Below are 22,291 nucleotides of genomic sequence, written 5' to 3' on the forward strand. Positions count from 1 at the left end.
ATTCAAGTCCAGGAAATACAGAGAACACCACAAAGATATTCCTCAAGAAGAGCAACCCCAAGGCACATAATCGTCAGATTCACCAGGGTTGAAATGAAGGAGAAAATGCTAAGGGCAGCCAGAGAGAAAGGTCGGGTTACCCACAAAGGGAAGCCCATCAGACTCACAGCAGATCTCTCAGCAGAAACTCTACAAGCCAGAAGAGAGTGGGGATCAATATTCAACATCCTTAAAGAAAACAACTTTCAACCCAGAATTTCATATCCAGCCAAACTAAGCTTCATAAGTGAAGGAAAAATAAAATCCTTTGCGGACAAGCAAGTACTCAGAGATTTCATCACCACCAGGCCTGCTTTACAAGAGCTCCTGAAAGACACACTACACATAGAAAGGATCAACCAGTACTAGCCACTCCAAAAACATCCCAAATGGTAAAGAGCATCAACACAATGAAGAATCTGCATCAACCAATGGGCAAAACAGCCAGCTAGCATCAAAATGGCAGTATCAAATTCACACATAACAATATTAACCCTAAATGTAAATGGATTAAATGCCCCAATCAAAAGACACAGACTAGCAAATTGGATAAAACGCCAAAACCCATCAGTGTGCTGTATCCAGGAAACCCATCTCACATGCAAGGATACACAAAGCCTCAAAATAAACGGATGGAGGAAGATTTACCAAGCAAATGGAGAGGAGAAAAAAGCAGGAGTTGCAATTCTAGTCTCTGACAAAGTAGACTTTAAAGCAACAAAGATCAAAAGAGACAAAGAAGGACATTACATAATGGAAAAAGGATCAATGCAACAAGAAAAGCTAACGATCCTAAATATATATGCACCCAATACAGGAGCACCCAGATACATAAGGCAAGTTCTTAATGACTTACAAAGAGACTTAGACTCCCACACAATAATAGTGGGAGACCTTAACACCCCATTGTCAATATTAGACAGATCAACGAGACAGAAAATTAACAAGCATATCCAGGACTTGAACTCAGACCTGGAACAAACAAACCTAATAGACATTTACAGAACTCTCCACTTCAAATCCACAGAATATGCATTCTTCTCAGCACCACATCACACCTACTCTAAAATTGACCACATAATTGGAAGTAAATCACTCCTCAGGAAATGCAAAAGAACGGAAATCATAACAAACAGTCTCTTAGATCACAGTGCAATCAAGTCAGAACTCAGAATTCAGAAACTAACTCAGAACCGCACAGCTTCGTGGAAAATGAACAACTGGCTCTTGAATGTTGACTGGATAGACAATGAAATTAAGGCAGAAATAAAGATGTTCTTCAAAACCAATGAGAATGAAGACACAACATACCAGAATCTCTGGGACACATTTAAAGCAGTCTCTAGAGGAAAATATATAGCAATAAGTACCCACATGAGAAGCAAGGAGAGATCAAAAATTGACACCCATCATCAAAATTGAAAGAGCTAGAGGAGCAAGATCAAAAAAACTCAAAATCTAGCAGAAGACAAGAAATAACTAAGATCAGAGGAGAACTGAAGGAGATAGAGACACAAAAAACCCTTCAAAAAAATCAATAAATCCAGGAGCCGGTTTTTCGAAAAGATCAACAAAATAAATCACTAGCCAGATTAATAAAAAAGAAGAGAGAGAATAACCAAATTGATGCAATAAAAAACGATAAAGGGGATATCACCACAGATTCCACAGAAATTCAAACCATCATCAGAGATTATTACAAACAACTCTATGCACATAAACTAGGAAACCTGGAAGAAATGGATAAATTCCTGGACACTTGCATCCTCCCAAGCCTAAACCAGGAAGAAGTCGAAACCCTGAATAGACCAATAACAAGGTCTGAAGTTGTGGCAGCAATTAAGAGCCAACCATCCAAAAAAAGCCCAGGTCCAGGTAGGTTCACAGCTGAATTCTACGAGACATACAAAGAGGAGCTGGTACCATTCCTTCGGAAACTATTCCAAATAATCCAAAAAGAGGGAATCCTTCCCAAATCATTGTATGAGACCAAAACCCGGCAGAGACTCAACAAGAAAAGAAAACTTCAGGCCAATATCCATGATGAACATAGATGCAAAAATCTTCAATAAAATACTGGCAAGCTGACTGCAACAGCACATCAAAAAGCTTATCCACCATGATCAAGTAGGATTCATCCTGGGGATGCAAGGTTGGTTCAACATATGCAAGTCTATAAATGTAATTCACCACATAAACAGAACCAAAGACAAAAACCACATGATTATCTCAATTAATGCAGAGAAGGCCTTTGACAAAATCCAACAGCCCTTCATGCTAAAAATCCTCAATAAACTAGGTATTGACGGAATGTATCTCAAAATAATAAAAGCTATTTACGACAGACCAACAGCCAGTATCAGACTGAATGGGCAAAAACTGGAAGCATTCCCTTTGAAATCTGGCACTAGACAAGGATGCCCTCTCTCATCACTCCTATTCAATACAGTACTGGAAGTTCTAGCCAGAGCAATCAGGCAAGAAAAAGAAATAAAGGGTATTCAATTAGGAAAGGAGGAAGTCAAATTGTCTCTATTTGCAGACGGCATGATTGTATATCTAGAAGACCCCATCGTCTCAGTCTGAAATCTCCTGAAACTGATAAGCAACTTCAGCAAAGTCTCAGGATACAAAATCAATGTGCAAAAATCGCAAGCATTCCTATACACCAATAACAGACTTAAAGAGAGCCAAATCAAGAACAAACTGCCATTCACAATTGCTACAAAGAGAATAAAATACCTAGGAATATAACTAACAAGGAACGCAAAGGACCTCTTCAAGGAGAACCATGAACCACTACTCAACGAAATAAGAGAGCACACAAACAGATTGAGAAACATTCCATGTTCATGGTTAGGAAGAATCAATATCGTGAAAATGGCCATACTGCCCAAAGTAATTTACAGATTCAACGCTATCCCCATCAAGCTACCAATGACCTTCTTCACAGAACTGGAAAAAACCACCTTAAACTTCATATGGAACCAAAAGAGAGCCCACATAGCCAAGTCAATTCTAAGCAAAAAGAACAAAGCAGGAGGCATCACACTACCGGACTTCAAACTATACTACAAGGCTACAGTAATCAAAACAGCATGGTACTGGTACCAAAGCAGAGATAGAGACCAATGGAACAGAACAGAGGCCTCGGAGACAACACAACATATCTACAACCATCCGATCTTTGACAAACCTGAGAAAAACAAGCAATGGGGAAAGGATTCCCTGTTTCATAAATGGTGTTGGGGAAACTGGCTGGCCATGTGCAGAACACAGGAACTTGACCCCTTCCTGACAGCTTACACTAAAATTAACTCCAGATGGATTAAAGACTTAAACATAAGACCTAACACCATAAAAACCCTAGAAGAAAATCTAAGCAAAACCATTCAGAACATAGGTGTAGGCAAGGACTTCATGATCAAAACACCAAAAGCATTGGCAACAAAAGCCAAAATAGACAAATGGGACCTAATCAAACTCCACAGCTTCTGCACGGCAAAAGAAACAGTCATTAGAGTGATTCGGCGACCAACAGAATGGGAAAAAATTTTTGCAGTTTACCCATCTGACAACGGGCTGATATCCAGAATTTACAAAAAACTATAACAGATTTACAAGAAAAAAACAAGCCCATTCAATAGTGGGCGAAGGATACGAACAGACACTTTACAAAAGAAGACAAACCTGAGGCCAACAAACATGAAAAAATGCTCACCATCACTGGTCATTAGAGAAATGCAAATCAAAACTACATTGAGATACCATCTCACATCAGTTAGAATGGTGATCATTAAAAAATCTGGAGACAACAGATGCTGGAGAGGATATGGAGAAATAGGAACACTTTTACACTATTGGTGGGAGTGTAAATTAGTTGGACCATTGTGGAAGACAGTGTGGCAACTCCTCAAGGACTTAGAAATAGAAATTCCATTTGACCCAGCAATCCCATTACTGGGTATATATCCAAAGGATTATAAATCATTCTACTATAAGGACACATGCACACGAATGTTCATTGCAGCACAGTTTACAATAGCAAAGACCTGGAACCAACCCAAATGCCCATCGATGATAGATTGGACAGGGAAAATGTGGCACATATACACCATGGAATATTATGCAGTCATCAAAAATGATGGGTTTGCGTCCTTTGTAGGGACATGGATGAAGCTGGAAACCATCATTCTCAGCAAACTGACACAAGAACACAAAATCAAACACCGCATGTTCTCACTCATAGGTGGGTGTTGAACAATGAGAACACATGGACACAGGGAGGGGAGCACTACACACTGGGGTCTGTTGGGGGGAAATAGAGGAGGGACAGCAGAGGGTGGGGAGTTGGGGAGAGATAGCACCGGGAGAAATGCCAAATATAGGTGAAGGGGAGGAAGGCAGCAAATCACACTGTCACGTGTGTACCTATGCAACAATCTTCCATGTTCTTCACATGTATCCCCAAACCTAAAATGCAATAAAAAAAAAAATAAAGGATTTCATAAAACTGCTGCTCCAAATGTAATGCCAGCTATATTTAACAGAAGCAGCTAAAATTTACTGACTACTTATAGTTTAAGCAGTACTCTAAGTGTTTTACATTATTTTCTTGAATAATCTGCCAAATGTCCATGAAGCAGCTGTTTTTTATTAGCCCTATTTCACAGATGAGAACATTGAAGCACAGAGAAGCTAAGTAACTTTCCTAAGGTCACACAGAACCTGGGTGTGCACTTAAGTAATCTGACTTTAGATTCATGTGTTTTAACCACAACATACTATGCTGCCACCCTTTCATCCAATCAAGCCCCTCAAAAATATGGGAGGTTAGGAGAGGCATGGTGGCTCACGCCCATAATCCCAGCACTTTGGGAGGCTGAGGTGGGTGGGTAACCTGTGGTCAGGAGTTCGAGACCAGCCTGGCCAACATGGTGAAACCCCATCTCTACTAAAAATACAAAAAATTAGCCAGGCCTGGTGGCATGTGCCTGTATTCCCAGCTACTCAGGAGGCTGGGGTGTGGAACCCGGGAGGCAGAGGTTGCAGTGAGCCAAGATCACCCCAACGCACTCCAGCCTGGGTGACAAGAGGGAACCTCTGTCTCCAAAAAAAAGAGAAGTGGGGTTGGGCATAGTGGCTCATACTTATAATCCTAGGACTTCAGGAGGACAAAGTGGGAGGGGTGCTTGAGCCCATGAGTTCAACACCAGCCTGGGCAACATAGTGAGACCCCATCTCTACAAAAAATAAAAAAAATTAGCTGGGCATGGTGGTGCACACCTGCAGTTTCAGCTAGTCAGGTGGCTGAGGTAGGAAGATCACTTGAGCCCAGAAGGTTGAGGCTACAGTGAGCCATGATCAAAAAACAAAAAAATCCAAAGTCGGTCATTTTTTAAAAACTCTCTCACTAGAGTTTACAGATCTATTTTGGCAGAGATAGAAACATGTTGTACATAATTTGTGGATATATGGAACTCAAACAGTATATGTAATCAGGTTCCTTGATGTAACAAATTTGGGAATCTTGCATTAAGACAAAGTTAGGGATTTTTACCTACAAGATTTCTCAGGGTATTTAATTAAGTTAATGTATATTATGCCTCTCCATGAATGCAATATAGTATGAAGTATCAGTCAAAATACTGTTAGCACCTAGCAACTTCTAGACCTAAGCAAATTGTTCCAAGGAGAAATATTAATATGTACTGTCATCATCACTTATTCTCTCTCTCTATATATATTTTTTGTCTTTTTGAGATGGAGTTTCACTCTTATTCTCTAGGCTGGAGTGCAATAGCGTGATCTCGGCTCACTGCAACCTCCACCTTCTGGGTTGAAGCAATTCTCCTGTCTCAGCCTCCCTAGTAGCTGAGATTACAGGCATGTGCCACCAAGTCCAGCTAATTTTGGATTTTTAGTAGAGATTGGGTTTCAACATGTTGGTCAAGCTGGTCTCAAACTCCTGACCTCGTGATCCACCTGTCTCAGCCTCCCAAAGTGCTGGAATTACAGGCGTGAGCCACCATGCCCAGCCCTATTAATATATTTTTAAAAGGTACACAAGAATGTTAATTCCATTACTTTACAGCCAAACATTATATGTGCTTACGCTAAAGCCAATAACTGAACTAAGTTACAAAGGTACTTAAGTACCTTTGTACTTGCTTTTAGACTAGATATTTCTCTGGGCACTATTTGCCTCTTTCAAAACTGTCTGTACTTTGTATATGATAGATACTCCTAGTTACTCAGTCACTCTTTCATCCAAGAGGTTTTTATATTGAGAAAAGTAGGCACTGTGAACTAGATCTAAGGTACCAAGGTAATATCCAAATTATGCTTTTCAAACTTGGATAATTCCAGCAGTGCGCCAACAGATTATGATGCATATTACTATGTTAGAGGTCAAATTTTACTTAAAGTTTTCCCTAGGCATTAATTTTTAACATTATTTTATATTAAAACACAGATTTAATGCATAACAGAAGGCAAAATTAATAAAACACTTCAAGATAAGATGTGAGACTTCAAAGAAATCCTGAGAATGACAATGCATTTCTAGACATCCTTTAACAAAAATCACTCCCTTCTGCTGATAATAACTAGTTTAATGGAAAATTTTAACAACCACTAAGCTATGAGTAAGTTAAACTATATTAAACTGCCATTTTTATAGGTCAAAAAAGGCTGACTTGACAATTTATGTGATTCAACTTAAGTACCAGTCTTCAAATATCAGACACAGCGTATGTCTGTACTAATGTTTGTATTTTGCACAGTATTCTTTTCTTTCAAATGGCTCTGTATTAAGCCTCGTGACTTTATTAGCGTAGAGTAACAACTATGTATATTATTGACTACTGATAGAAAAAAGAACCAGCAGGTCACCAATATTCCAGGGTCAGAGTTTTCTTTTCTAAAATAACTTACTCCAAAATCATCTCTGAGAGCAGTTAACCGTATTATCAGGCCAGGCATGGTGGCTCACGCTGTGATCCCAGCACTTTGGGAAGCCAATGCTGGCAGATCACTTGAACCCAGGAGTTCAAGACCAACCTGGGCAACATGGCAAAACCCTGTGTCCACAAAATATACAAAAGTTAGTTGGGTGTGGTGGTGCATACCTGCAGTCCCAGGTGTTCATGAGGCTGAGATTGGAGGATCCCTTGAGACAGGGAGGCAGAGGTTGCAGTGGGCCAAGATCACAGGCCACCACTGCACTCCACCCTTGGCAAGATGCTGTCTCAAAACAAACAAAACTAACTGTATTATCAACAAGGGTTGGTTTTAATTCATCTGAAAATGAGTTAACTTCAATTTTATTTAGGCAAGGTAGTGTAAGCACCTCCAACAATGTCAACAAACAAACATACAGGCTGCTGATTATTTCGGTCCTGATAGAAAATGTTAATATAATTTTCTCTCTCTAGAGTCTACAGATCTATTTTGGTAGAGATGGAAACATATGTTGAAATTTATTGGAACAAAAAAGTATTCATAATCTTCCCGGTCATTTTAGTTTCTTAAAATGATTATATCATTTCAAAGAGGGAAAAGGGAAAAATCACAAATAAAGAGGACACTGGACACAAGATAAGGTAGGTTTATTGGATTGGTTTGTTAGTGTTTTCCTTCTGGAGCATGAAAATAATTCACAAAATGACAAAGTCACTAAACAGTAAATGAAACTAATTCCAGAAAGTATGAAGTGCCTAAGTATTGAGACATGTCTCATACTTAAATTTCAATTACTTTTCTTTGACTTTTACTTCTCTAAAAGACACCATAACAGCTTCGACTCACCCTATAGTCTTAGTTCCTCAGTTCTGAACAAAAAGCATAAAGTAAACAAAAAACCCAACTCTCAAGAACTCCCATACTTCAAGAAACATAGATATATCCTAAAATCCAAACCTTTCCCCAAAATATAGTAATTAGCTTTAATCTAGAAGGAAGCTAGATTATTCTACCCTGACCTCATATTTTCATTTGTGATTTAGGCTTTGCAAAATTATACATTACAAAAATAGGAACTCACAAGTTACACAGAGCATTAGGCCACACTTGAGATGTTACTTAACGAAGGCTGCCCTGGTATAAATAAAATGAAATCCTTTTGTTACAGTACTTTACATATCTCTAGGCAGGATCCTAAAGTTGGTTTGCTGACACTTAACTTGTATACTTTACTAATTTCAGGGTAAATAGGAAAGAAGCAAGTCATTTATAATGTTAGAGTTCTTTAACACAGTTATAACTTGGTAATATAAAATCTTGTCTGTAACAATTCCATCTTTGAATGTAAAATATCTTGCTTCCTTCTTCCTATATTAAAGTATTTTAAAATTTGGCTAAAAAAAAATCACTTCCCTGAGAAAACAGAAAAATCTTTGACAATGAAATTCAAACCTATTGTATTATTGCTTATGAACTTAACGTTAGTCTTTCAAATTCTCTTTAATAATTCTACAAGTAAATTGGCTATCAATTAAAAATTTGAAATGTTAACAATATAATGATTTAAGCTCAATAGGAAATAATTTAGCTGAATGGTTCAAAACTGTATATTAAATCTAAATATAAAAAATGCAAAAACTTTTACAGTCAATCCTGAGATTTTAGAAAAGCTAATAGTTTAAGACGAATAGTGGCAGTACAAATGGTTCAACTCTTTTGGAAAAAAATATTATTTATCAGAGGTTATAAAAGTATCAAAACCATTTGACAAAAACATCCAGCTTTTGAAAATTTATAAGAAAAAGGAAAATATGGCCGGGCATGGTGGCTCACGCCTGTAATCCCAGCACTTTGGGAGGCCAAGGTGGGCGGACCATGAGGTCAGGAGTTCAAGACCATTCTGGCCAACAAACCCCGTCTCTATTAATAACACAAAAATCAGCTAGGCATGGTGGCACACACCTGTAATCCCAGCTCCTCGGGAAGCTGAGGCAGGAGAATCGCTTGAACCCAGGAGGCAGAGGTTGCAGTGAGCCAAGATTGCGTCACTGCACTCCAGCCTGGGTGACAGAGCTAGACTTCATCTCAAAAAAAAAAAAAAAAAGAAGAAGAGAAAGGAAAATATAAGTATAAAAGTATTAATGCCGGGTGCGGTGGCTCAAGCCTGTAATCCCAGCACTTTGGGAGGCTGAGGCGGGTGGATCACGAGGTCAAGAGATCGAGACCATCCTGGTCAACATGGTCAAACCCCGTCTCTAGTAAAAATACAAAAATTAGCTGGGCATGGTGGTGCGTGCCTGTAGTCCCAGCTATTTAGGAGGCTGAGGCAGGAGAATTGCCTGAACCCAGGAGGCGGAGGTTGCGGTGAGCCGAGATCGCACCATTGCACTCCAGCATGGGTAACAAGAGCAAAACTCCGTCTCAAAAAAAAAAAAAAGGTATTAATTACAGCACTGTAATTCCAGTGAAAATTTGAAAGAACTTACAAGCCCAACACTAGAGAAATGGTTAAAGTTTGACATATTCAAAACAATACTAGTCTGTCATGAAAACTACAAATGCACAGGAGTACAAAAGGCTTAATGGGAAAAAAAAAGTAAGGAAAACTACGAGTGCAGAAGTTTTAAATGTTAAGAGAAACTTTAGTTAAAGCAGTGTTTACCAAGAGTACTTTGTGGAATACTGCCAAAGAATGACAACATGTATTTTGTGGGAAGAGGGGGAAATCCAAGTTGAAACAGTTTTGGGAAATACCACGTTATCAGTTTTCTTCGCCAGTTTCTCCATACATGCAACATGGTAATGTGCACTACGTACTGCCAAGAGGATGTGCAGATAAAGCATTTGATGTTTCTAAACATTTTTAACTATAGGCCTCTCCCCTACTCCCTATCTTTTTCTTTTTATCCCAGCCAGAAATCTCATAGGATTGGTGTACTATGGAGCACAAGTCAAAAAATTTCTTTTTTATTCATACTATAAAATAATTTCTTTCTTGCTTGCTTTTTTTTTTTAAAGACAGAGTCTCGTTCTGTTGTCCATGCTGAAGCGCAGTGGTGTGATCTCAGCTCACTGCAAGTTCTGCCTCCTAGGTTCAAGCTATTCTCGTGCCTCAGCCTCCCAAGTAACTGGGATTACAGGTGTGTGCCAATTTTTGTATTTTTAGTACAGATGGGGTTTCACCATGTTGGCCAGGCTAGTCTCAAAGTGATCTACCTGCCTTGGCCTCCCTAAGTGCTGGAATTACAGGCATAAGCCACTGTGCCTGGCCTGAAATGTTTATTATTAGTAGAAGGATATATAATGTCATACTTCTACTATCAATGACTATCAATGTCATATTTCTACTTAAAAGAGGCCATTTCTGATTAATATTTTGGATCAAATTAGCTATATAAACAGAATTTTCTCATAAAGATGTAAATAAAGAAAGAAGACGAGGCTGGGCAAGGTGGCTCACACCTGTAATCCCAGCACTTTGGGAGGCTGAGGCAGGTGGATCACCTGAGGCTGGGAGTTTGAGGCCAGCCTGACCAACATGGAGAAACCCGGTCTCTAGGTCTCTACTAAAAATACACAATAGCTGGGCGTGGTGGCGCATGCCTGTAATCCCAGCTACTTGGGAGGCTGAGGCAGGAGAATCACTTAAACCTGGGAGGCAGAGGTTGTGGTAAGCAGAGATCATGCCATTGCACTCCAGCCTAGGCAACAAGAGTGAAACTCCATCTCAAAACAAAAGAAAGAGGGGAGGGGAGGGGAGGAGAGGCGAAAGAGAAGAGAGAAGATGGTCGGATGTGGTGGCTCACAACTCCTATAATCCCAGCACTTTGGAAGGCTCAGGCAGGTGGATCAAGAGGTCAAGAGGTCAAGAGATCAAGACTATCCTGGCTAACATAGTGAAACCCCATCTCAACTACTAATACAAAAATTACCATCCTGGTCAACGTGGTGAAACCCTGTCTCTACTAAAATACAAAAAAATTAGCTGGGTGTGGTGATGTGCCTGTAGTCCCAGCTACTAGGGAGGCTGAGGCAGAGGAATAGCTTGAACCCAGGAGGGAGAGGCTGCAGTGAGCCGAGACAGCACCAGTGCACTCCAGCCTGGTGACAGAGTGAGACAAATATACAAAGTTTTAACTTTGTGTAATTAGGATTTATCAATTCACTTAAAAATTTGTGTATTCTATACTGTTAAGTAACTTTCACATACACATTCTTTACAAACTAAAAATCACTTGTTACATTATATATTTTAAATTTTGATTTCTGAAATTCCAAAGATGAATTCCCACAGTCAAATGAATCCATGTTTTCTAACTCATACCATAAAACCTAACTTACGACACGCCCCAAGCACAGCACTAATACCTAATTTTAATGTATAATGAAAACACAGCGTACCAAGATGCCAAGAATATTGCCTGCAAACTTGGTAGGAACAGGAAGAATGCTGCCTCTTACCACTGCATAATACGAGGCAATACGAACAGTAAATACACACCCCTCTAAAATCCGATGCGGAGCACATCCTATTAGGATAGTCAAGTCAGGGTGGAACAGGAAAAAAAACAGGAGTTACCAAGACAAAGAATTTAACACCAGGACAAGAAATTTATAAGTTGGGGTGAAAAAGGGTTATAGGTGGGGGGCTGAATTTACTCTGCCTTCTTGTTTTTCCAAAATACTGCACGTTACTGTGAGCAATGAGAAAAATGGCAGAAGCTGGATTCCAGGATGGCGAGACTACCCATGGGAGCCCCAACTGGACTATAACCGCTTCTAGCAATTCTCCTTCCAGATTACGAAACAGAACACCTTGAAGTGTAAAAGGAAGTGTTCTGGGGAGTGAGGGGGGATAAGACTGAGGAGTAAGAACCAACTTTAATACATCAGTGACAGAAAAATGAGTATTTCTGGAAGATTTACTTACTAAAACCTTTTAATTCACTATCTCATTTAATCCTCATAATGCTGAAACTTAAGATATTATTATTCTCATTTTACATATAATGAGCTAAGAAATTTGTCCAAGGCTGAAATGCTATTTAAGTGGAAGAAGACAGTAATGTCTATGTCTGTCTAATGTCCACATTCCTTCAACTACTTCATATAGTCTCTACATTAATCATTGGTATTACTAATACAGCTATTGCCATAGTCGTTGAAACATTCAATCCTTCTAACTTTGTTGTTCTTTCTCTTCACTTCACTTTTATGTCTTCAGTAATTTGAGGATTTTTATCAGTGTTACGTCTTCCAGAGACATCAGCTTTCAGAGAGCCCTTTCCATCTAGACAGTAAATAAATAAGTACTAAAAGTATTAGTTTACACTTTGGCTACTCTTGACTATTTTTATTATGTTTTTCATTCCACACACCAACTCTCCAATCTCTACATGGAAGGGAGATTTCATTCTGGACCTTTAGGAATGCCAGAGGCAGATTTTAAGTTAAGAAGTTTTACTTTTCTTGTATCTCCCACCACACCCTTCTGAAAGTCACTAGCTAGCAATTGCACTACTTGGTCTCTAACTGCAATTCCAGTAACAGGAAGTAAAAAAACAGTCTACAGAGCAAGTTTCAGAACTCATGGATTTTACTGACATAAATCCATCAAAGCCTATTCATTCTTAGTTCTTAGACATGACTAATAATCCAGTTATCTGGATTCTAGATACAGTAGAATAGAGAAACACATTAAAAGAGCAAACCCGCTGAGAGCAGGAAGCTAACAGATGGAAGAGACAAATATTTAATATAGATATTTTTAAAAGCAGAGCGATATCGGGCTACTTAATACAGGAGCAAAGTGTGTAAGATGCCATTATTCCTCCGGCACATCAGGATTTATAGGAGAGGACAGAAATTCCTGCTCCATTTTCAAAATGAGTCAATCCTTAGATCTGCTGCATGTGTAATCTGCTACCTAGGACTCCCAAGTTTAGCCATCAGACTCTACCTGCTTCAGAATCCTCCTTTTCCCTCTCCTCTAATTGTTCATGTCTCTTACATTCCAGTTAGAATTCACAGACTCACCCATAATCCACACTACGGTCTAACGTCTTGGCTCTTCCTCATGGTTCCTACTTTTAATTCACAACCTACCGCTTAAAATTTAGCTACCTAAACTAAAATTTACCTAAATTTCTAACCTCTTGGAGCCTTACCTGAGGGCTTTCCTTGGCAGGTACTGCTTCGTACTCCCTGCCAGATGTCCAGCTAGGCTCTTAACTTTGCGAGTACAGAACCCTGGAATAACTCCATATTATTCTGCCTTCTGACTGCTACTTTCATGTCCTACCCATGGAATAAGGCAAACATATCATCTATTACATCAAATCCCCACATGTGTCTGGGACAGCTCTCTGTAAATCAAACTAACTGATATTTCTGCAGCAAAAGATAGGAAGATTCATATACACATAAGATGGGATAAATAATAACTGTAAATACTTTTGCATCAGTTCAGGCCATGTTTTGGTACCAAATGAGTTAAGAAAAAACTTTTCAGAGCCTTTTAGTCTCTAGAATTAGGACTAAGGGATTTTATACAAGTATATCTGCTTTGCTTTTTTCTGATTTCCTCCCAAAATATTTTTTTTAAGAGTTTTGGTGATTCAATGGGTAACTTCAGTTTTCTGGTAATTTTATTTACACAAAAAAGATATTAATATTTCTTTTGAGTAAGGTATTATTTTGTTTACACGCACACAAATATGCATATATTCAACATGTAGAAACCACCAAATGCAACAGAAAAGTATATAAATTATTGCATATTTACCTATTGAGAAGCATTACTTGGGCAATAAAGGACAACTAAGTTACTGAAAAAAATACATACATAAAACAATTTAGTAAAATTAGCACCATACTATTTTATTTTTATCTTTTTTTTTTTTGAGATAGGGTCTCACTCTGTCACCCAGGCTGGAGTGCAGTGGCAGGATCTCAGCTCACTGCAACTTCCAATTCATGGGTTCAAGTGATTCTTCCACATCAGCCTCCCAAATAGCTGGGACTCCAGGTGTACACCACCACACCCGGCTAATTTTTGTATTTTTTAGTAGGTACGGGGTTTCACCATTTTGGCCAGGCTGGTCTCGAACCCCTGACACCTTAAGTGATCTGGCTGCCTTGCCCTCCCAAAATGCTAAGATTATAATGCATGAGCCACCACTGGCTGATGGTTTTAAAATTAGCAAAAGTATATGTACAGCTTTAAATATTTAAAATTATCACCTTCTCCAAGTTTTACTTCATTTTTGTCACACAACAATGAAGCTCCAATTTCTTAGGCAGATAACTAATATAGTGCTTTAATATGGCTATATTATGCTTCTTTTCTAGAAATAAGTATCTTCATGTTGTTACTTTTTTTTTTTGAGAAGGAGTCTCCTCCATTGCCAGGTAGGAGTACAGTGGCCTGATCTTGGCTCACTGCAAATTCTGCCTCCTGGGTTCAAGCAATTCTCCTGTCTCAGCCTCCAGAGTATCTTGGAATACAGGTGTGTGCCACCGTGCCCAGCCCAGCTAATTTTTTTTTTTTTGAGACAGACTCTCACTCTATTGCCCAGGCTGGAGTATAGTGGCACAATCTAAGCTCACTGCACCTTCCGCCTCCTGGGTTCAAGCGATCCTCCTGTCTCATCGTCATGAGTAGCTGGGATTACAGGTGTGCACCACCACACCCAGCTAATTTTTGTATATTTAGTAGAGACGGAGTTTCACCATGTTGGCCAGGATGGTCTCAATCTCTTGACCTTGTGATGCACCTGCCTTGGCCTCCCAAGGTGCTGGGATTATAGGCCTGAGCCACCGTGCCCAGCCAGTGTTGCTACTATTTAAAAAAAAAAAAAAAAAAAAGCCCAAGCATGTGTCAGGATATATACTCCAATTTCAATCTGTTAGGTATCTGTTTAAAAAGTTCTAACTTTCCATTTGGTTCTCACTGTAAACATGTTTAATTTCTTATTCAGTTACACTTCCAATAATATTCTGTCTGAGCTTATGACCAACTAGGAACCACTAGATTTATCACTAGATTCCAGTTTAAAAAACGGTTTTGAGGCCATATGGGATCACACCTGTAATCCCAGCACTTTGGGAGGCTGAGGTGAGGAGATTTCCTGAGCCCAGGAGTTCAAGACCAGCCTGGGTAACATAGCAAAATCGCATCTCTACAAAAAATACAAAATATTAACTGGGAACGGTGGCATGTGCCTGTGGTCCCAGCTACTCAGAGTCTGAAGTGGAAGGATTGCTTGACTCCACTCCAGTGACCCTGTCTCCAAAAAAAAAAAAAAAGAAAAAAAAAAAACTGTTTTGAGTAAAGGTACCTCGCTGCTGCTTATGATAAAGCCCATGAATGACACAGTAAAAAGAGAGAAGTTTACTAAACGAAAAAAATTTCCCATACCAGATCTAAATGAAAACTGAAAATTAGAGAGTTGCTAGAGAAACATATAAAAACTCTTCCTCTTTGTAATAGGATTACAAAAGGCTAGAGTTGCTGAAATTATAAAACTTTATACTAGGTAAGGGAGCAGAAAAACCATTCCCCTTCTCTGTCATTACACACTGCAGATCTAGAAGCATTTATGAATCCTATAACTACGTGACATTATAATGAGAAAACAAGATTAGGAATTAAAACTGAGGCTGGGCGCCTTTCGCAGGCCAAGGCAGGGGGATCACCTGAGGTCAGGAGGTTTGAGACCAGCCTGGCCAACATGGTGAAGCTCTGTCTTAACTAAAAATACAAAAATTAGTCGGGTGTGATGGCGTGTGCCTGTATTTCCAGCTACTCAGGAGGCTGAGACAGGAGAATCGCATGAACCCGGAGGCGGAGATTGCAAATGAGCCAAAATCGTGCCACAGCACTATAGCCTGGGTGGCAGAGCGAGACCCTGTCCAAAAAAAAATAAAAATAAAAGAATTAAAACTGAACTTAATCTATTTCCTCCTACAAAAGATTTAGCGTTTAAGCATTTAGAGTTCTAGTTCAGGGGTCCACTAATTTTTTTCTGTAAAGGACCAAACAACAAATACTTTAGGCTTTGGGAGCCTCTATCACAACTACTCAAAAACAATACCCGAACGGCCATAAACGAAGGAGCATTGTTGCGTTCAATAAAACTTTTATGAAGCTGCCAGCAGTGTAGATTTGACACATAGGCTGTAGACTGCTAAGCACTATTCTAATTCAAAAATTTAACACTAGAACTAGACAAGGGATTTAATTAAGTGACACAGGCAAGTCTTCACTAATTTTTTTGGCCCCTGTTAATTGATTTCTCAAACGAGATTTAATAACAGTTTCTCAATGTCTACTGAAAAAGCAGAAGTGTTATTTATATGAGGACTGTGGTCTCATTAAAGGATTGTTCAAACTCTTCAATTACACTATGAGATAATTAATGAACCACATAAGAATGAATACAGCTTTTTTTAAAAAAATGCAGATGTCGTTAAACTGCCTAACCAGGATTTAGAATAAAATAATTTTAGAATTTAAAAAAATCCAGAATTTAACCCTTATGTTACTCATAATTAAGAAAGATTATTCTAAACTGCCTCAACCTTTTTGAAATAAAGCAGGAAGAAAGGTAAGTGCATTAGTTACAAACAAATAAAAAAAGTAATTTTTTCTGTAGAGAATATATTCATTAGTTTAATGTAGTTAATTGTAATTAATAATTTAAGAATTAAAAAGGTACCTTGGAGTCATGTATTTTCTGTGATTAAAGTCAGATACAAAGATTAAAAAAAGAGAGAGATAAAGTGACCTAATCTAACATCCATAAATAGTGGAGGGAACTTAAGCAGGAATTCATGTTTCCTGACTTTCAGGAGTCTTTTCCTATTCTATAGTTTATATAGGTAAAACAACTGCATTCCAAGGCATAACAAATTCATCCTCCAGTATTCTCCAACTGTCACTATTCTTATATTATAAATCCTGCCTGTCTACCAGTTAAGTGAAAAAGGAGTCAATGGTATTAAAATGTAACACAAATCTCTGCGTCCATGCTTTTATCTAAAATCACGTCCTTAAAGACAGACTTTCTAAAATGTTTGGAAAATGAAACAAAATTCTCCTCTCCCCATCCATCTAATGCTTAACATCTAATGCTTAACTACACTTCTGCTTTCCCTATAATTTAAGTAATTTCACTGAGTATTTTCGCTGGAAGTTCTTAATTGTACTTGTGGGCCCCTTTATTTCTCCTTAAACTTTTAACATCTCTTTCAGGCTGTAAATTCCTTAAGGGTGTCTAGCACAAAAAAGGTGCTGAATATGTGTCCAATAAATGAATGCACATAAAAACAATGGATAATTATGACCTTTAACATAGGGGTTCAAGCCATTTTACTATTATCTGACTTGACAGTCAAGAAAACTATCCTAACTTGCCAGAGTTATCCATTACTGTGACAAACAAAGCGCTATAAAACACTTCATAAAGTTTCTAAAGACTTTATAATCACTTGAAATAACGCCGTGTTGGCCGAGAGTAGGATGAAAGCAAATGTTTCCCCACGCTAAGCAAATGCTACCCCAGCAAAAGCTTTCTTACCTGGCGAGAACTAAAATAGTTCTCCACTTAGAAGGCAAATATCCACACTCTCCACTACTCCCTTCTTGGAGAGGGAACGCCTTGAGGGTTCCCGCAGAAAACAAACGGGACTTTGAGGAAGCTCGCCCAAAGGCCAGGCCGGGGCGCCGTTCCTCACTGACCACTGGCGGCGCAGAGGACGCCGCAGGGCGAGTCCCGGGAGCGGCGCGCGGGCTAGGCGGGCTCCGACCTCCTGACCTTCCCCACACGCCGGGCGTCCCCGGCTCCCGCTGGCTGGAGTCCACGCCTACCTGTTGTGCTCAGGTGAAGCCAGACTCTCCCGGAGCCCAGGAGGAAGAAGGACGAACCGCACTGCCCATCGGCTGACCCCACGCCCCAGTCAGCCCCTCCTCGGCGGGCTCCGGCCCTTGAGGCCAGGACACCTAGTCGCTCGACCAGTTCCCCCACCGGCTTCTTTCGCGATTACACCGCTGCCGCGACCACCCTCGGGATCCCAGAGCGCTCAACTCACACTGCTGGCCCCGGTGAGTCCTCCCTCCCAGCCAACAGGCAGCTCCAGATACCGCCCCCTTGCGCCCGGAGCTGCCCCCACTCCGCGGATACCCGACTGCTTGCCTTTCGGGGAGGGAGGGGTGTCCTCCTCAGCTCAGCGCCTGTCGGTGTTCCGCCACCTTACCGGCTGCTCCGCTAACCCCAGCAAACTCTGCATTTGCCGGCGGCGGCAACAGCGAGGCAGTGAGGTGGGAGGGGCGCGCGCGGGGCGTGGCCGGAAAGCTCGCAGCAGCTAGCAGGGCGGGAGCTAGCGATTGGGAGCGCGCCCTGCGCCACGCCGCTGGTCCAAGGCCCCGCCAGCTGGCCGCCGAGCCATCGAGCGCCCACTCTCGCAGGCGTAACTGCTTCACCATCGAAAGAACGATGGAGACAGCGGCTCAAGTTAGGATTAGGACAGCGGTTTTTCAGTCCGGCGATTCCGGCCACAGCTATTTTTGCCTGTTTTTATCGCAAGTCAGAGTCCTTGGGTGCAGCTCCGGGACATGTAAAGGGCCTGGAGAAATTCAGGCGGGGCCAGTGCTGTGGGTGTAGATGGTGTAGTGTTAGACGTGGAAGGGACCCTAGAGAGCCTTGACTCTGAGGACTGAGGTAAAGTGACTTGCTCAAGGTCACATACTAAGTCAATGGCAGAACTGAGACTAACAACTTCTTAGCTCGGGTCATATGCGTTTTCCCACTACACTCAGCATTTTGAATGTCATTTTTCAAGTTTTATTTTGAATCAATCTCCAGCTTACAAAAAGGTTGCAGGTATAATACAAACACCTTTTTTTCCCTGAATTGAGATTTAAATTGCTGACCCCATGCCACATTGTCCCTAAGCGCCTTCTACACAATCACATTATAACCACCAAAATCAAAACATTTATGTAATTCAGCGTTTTGCCAATTGTCCCAATAATGTTCTTTATGGTAAAAGATTCTGTTCAGAATCAAGCATTGTATTTACTTAGCATGTATCTTTCCTACTCTTCAAACTGGAACGTGAACTCTTAGTCTTGCCTTGACTTTCATATTATTGACACTTTAAAAGATTCCTGGCCAGTCGTTTTTGTAGAATGGCCTTCACTTTGGGTCTGTCTGATATTTACTCATGATTACATTCAGCTAGGTATGACAGGACTCCAGAAATGTTGCTGCTTTCTTCTTGTTGCACCCTATCAGGTGGCATAATTTTAACTTCTCTCATTACCGATGTTTAATAAGGTAGTGTCTGTTAGGCTTCCCCAATGTAGTTACTTCTTTTTCCCCTTTGTAAATTAATAAGTATTTTGTGAGGGAGACTCTGAAACTCTCCTTTCAAGATATTTGTAAATATCTTGTTCTCATCAAATCTTCAATTAATGTATTTATATTAGTATGGATCCACAGGTTTCTATTTTGTTAAATGAGTTATAATCTCTTTCTTTCTCTCTTTTCTCTTCTTTTTTTGTTTTTCTTAATACAGGGCCTCCTTTGTTGCCCAGGCTGGACTAAGTGGCTATTCACATGTCGATAGTGCAATCATAGTGCACACTACAGCCTTGACCTTCTGGGCTCATGCAATCCTTCTGCCTCAGCCTCCCAAGTAAGTAGCTTGGACTACAGGTATGCACACCACTGCACCCAGCCAATATTCTATCTCTATCATTATTTATTTTGATGCTGAATTATCCCAAATTTGGTGGGTAGAGGTCCCATTCATTCTAGCTTCTGTGATGTGTGTGTAATTTTTTTTTTTTTTTTTGAGACAAGAAGACATGGTCTCACATTCATTCTATCTTCTGTGTTTTGTGTATGTGTGTTTGAGACAAGAAGACAAGGTCTCGTGCTCGCTTCGGCAGCACATATAATAAAATTGAAACGATACAGAAAAGATTAGCATGGCCCCTGCACAAGGATGACATGCAAATTTGTGGAGCGTTCCATATTTTTCACACTGGGGTCTGTTAGGGGGGACTAGGAGAGGGACAGCAGGGAGTAGGGAGTTGAGGAAGGATAACATGGGGAGAAATGCCAGATATAGGTGATGGGGATGGAGGCAGCAAACCACATTGCCATGTATGTACCTATGCAACAATCCTGCATGTTCTTCACATGTACCCCAGAACCTAAAGTGCAATTATGTCTATATATATGTTCTCGTGCTTGCTTCGGCAGCACATATATATATATATATATATATATATATATATACATACACATATATATATATATATATATATAAAGACAAGGTCTCACTCTGTCACCCAGGCTGGAGTGCAGTGGTCTGATCATGGCTTACTGTGGCCACAACCTCCTGGGCTCAGGTGATTCTCCCACCTCAGCCTCTCGAGTAGCAGGGACAATGTGGTGCACTACTGTGCCTGACTAATTTTTTTTGTATTTTTGTTTTTGTAGAGACAAGGTTTTGCCATGCTGCCCAGGCTGGTCTTGAACTCCTGGTCCCAAGCTATCCACCTGCCTCTGCCTCCCAAAGTGCTGGGATTACAAGTGTGAGCCACTGTACTGGCTTTAAATTCTGTAAACATTTTATTGTAAAATATTTTTAAAATACAGAATAATTAAAAGAGCTTTAAATACCTTATACACATTATCCAGATTCAACATTAACAGGTTACTATTCTGTGCCCTTTTGATACATCCCCATCATTCTTTCAGCACTCCCCTAGTTACTAAGCGCAATTAGATGTTTCAGGCTCATCCTGCTCCAGCCTTGGATGTAACCATTTATGCAGGAGCCCTGATTCCTTATAGTGGAAAATGGTATTTAGCACTAGGTATGCTCACTGCTATTAAGGTATCCATAGCCCAGGCTGTCTCAGTGGATGCAGTTGGGGAATATTTTTATGCATTCATACACATACACAGCACATCTTTATATGTATCCTTACACACATATTTACAGCTATATTTGTCTAACAATATATATTGAAAAATCGTGTGTTCATAGTAAAACCTCCAATCCAGCATTATACAGTTCATTCTAGTTTCTGCTCTTCCACATTTATAACTACTTTCTCCTACAGAGAGAAGACTGGCTCCCATTATCCTTGAGATATTTACTTATTTGAATGACCCTGCTGTATGTGAGCAGTCACCCATAGCTGCCATCTCTTCCTTTGGAGGATACTGCCCTTACCCCACTAAGGTTCTGAAAGCCCCAAATTAGCCATCTCAAGCCCCACTCTCATCTTTCTTTCCTTACCATCACTCCCACACCCTGTGATCATGCCTAGCTTATAAACCCTACCCACCCTGCTCAGACCCAATCATCCCATGCCAAGCATCCCCCTTACCTCACTTTATATAGATTAGATACACACACACTATATACATTAGTTATATATTATGTATTTTCTACAGCACCCTGTATACACATACATACATCTAATATATAGCTTAGTTATATATTTATTATATATTAATTTTTATAAAATCTTACATATACACACACTGTTATATATCATATATATTTGTTGTGTGTATTATTTATAGTACCCAAAACATGTATCATATATATATAGTGTGTGTATATCATATATATGTGTATATATAGTGTGTATATATACAGTATGTATATGTATAGGTATAATATGCAAGATATATATTGTATGCATGTATATAGGGTATTGTAAAGTACCCTAAAAAAGGAACAAAACTATTACAGGATTCTGAAGGAGAGAACAATTACTGTGAAGTACAGTTGGGAGGCTCATGAAGGGTTTAAAGAAAGAGATGACATTTAAAGTGGGCTTTGAAGGACACGTAAGGATGGATGAGTAGGATATATGTCATTAAATATGGAAAAAACTCTGGAAAATAGTTTTAGCGGGCTCAAAGCAGAGAAAGAAATTCATTTTGCCTGAGTATGTGGTACAAGAATAACAACATTAGAATTTCAGAGTTAGAAGGGATATTATATATCATTGAGTCCAACCACTAGTTTTACAAAAGATTCAAAGATGGCTCCAGACTTTAAGTGACTAAGAGAATGAAATTAGAAGGTGGAATTTGGCCGGGCGCGGTGGCTCACGCCTGTAATCCCAGCACTTTGGGAGGCCAAGGCGGGTGGATCACGAGGTCAAGAGATCGAGACCATCCTGGTCAACATGGTGAAACCCCGTCTCTACTAAAAATACAAAAAATTAGCTGGGTATGGTGGCATGTGCCTGTAA

At 39.9% G+C, this 22,291-nt stretch overlaps 1 protein-coding gene and 1 non-coding gene across 8 annotated transcripts in view; one reads left to right on the forward strand and one right to left on the reverse strand.

Moving 5' to 3' along the window:
- The window catches only part of HEATR5A (HEAT repeat containing 5A), a 136,817-nt gene extending 118,536 nt beyond the window's left edge, over positions 1 to 18,281 (reverse strand). For all 7 annotated transcript variants that reach the window (XM_064365765.1, XM_064365767.1, XM_064365768.1 and 4 more), the window contains exon 1: positions 18,198 to 18,281. The gene's annotated coding sequence lies outside the window, so the exon portion shown is untranslated. The remainder of the gene's footprint in view (positions 1 to 18,197) is intronic.
- Positions 18,282 to 19,941: 1,660 nt separating this feature from the next.
- On the forward strand, positions 19,942 to 20,048 carry LOC135270518 (U6 spliceosomal RNA). The gene has a single exon (XR_010338679.1). It is a non-coding gene; the product is annotated as a U6 spliceosomal RNA (small nuclear RNA).
- The last annotated feature ends 2,243 nt before the right edge of the window (positions 20,049 to 22,291 follow it).

The sequence above is a fragment of the Aotus nancymaae genome, unplaced genomic scaffold (genome assembly GCF_030222135.1).
Source record: "Aotus nancymaae isolate 86718 unplaced genomic scaffold, 86718_ANA_hifiasm-v0.15.2.pri h1tg000062l, whole genome shotgun sequence".
In the NCBI taxonomy this organism is placed as follows: Eukaryota; Metazoa; Chordata; class Mammalia; order Primates; family Aotidae; genus Aotus; species Aotus nancymaae.